Source organism: Sinocyclocheilus rhinocerous, unplaced genomic scaffold (assembly GCF_001515625.1).
Source record: "Sinocyclocheilus rhinocerous isolate Xijiao unplaced genomic scaffold, SAMN03320098_v1.1 scaffold387, whole genome shotgun sequence".
Classification (NCBI taxonomy): domain Eukaryota; kingdom Metazoa; phylum Chordata; class Actinopteri; order Cypriniformes; family Cyprinidae; genus Sinocyclocheilus; species Sinocyclocheilus rhinocerous.
The window spans coordinates 1,226,081-1,226,657 of record NW_015651557.1 but is presented as its reverse complement, the minus strand read 5'-3'; positions in this window follow the sequence as shown (position 1 = coordinate 1,226,657).

Genomic DNA, 577 nt, shown 5'->3' with positions numbered 1-577 from the left:
ATGGACCGAAACATAATGTCCCAGAGGTGTTCTATTGGATTTAGGTCAGGCGAGCGTGGGGGCCATTCAATGGTATCAATTCCTTCATCCTCCAGGAACTGCCTGCATACTCTCACCACATGAGGCCGGGCATTGTCCTGGAACCCAGGACCCACTTCACCACCGTAGGGTCTGACAATGGGTCCAAGGATTTCATCCCGATACCTAATGGCAGTCAGGGTGCCATTGTCCAGCCTGTAGAGGTCTGTGCGTCCCTCCATGGATATGTCTACCCAGACCATCACTGACCCACCACCAAACCGGTCATGCTGAACGATGTTACAGGCAGCATAATGTTCTCCACGCCTTCTCCAGACCCTTTCACGTCTGTCACATGTGCTCAGGGTGAACCTGCTCTCATCTGTGAAAAGCACAGGGCGCCAGTGGCGGACCTGCCAATTCTGGTGTTTAATGGCAAATGCCAGTCGATCTCCACGGTGCCGGGCAGTGAGCACAGGACCCACTAGAGGACGTCGGGCCCTCAGGCCACCCTCATGAAGTCTGTTACTGATTGTTTGGTCAGAGACATTCACACCAG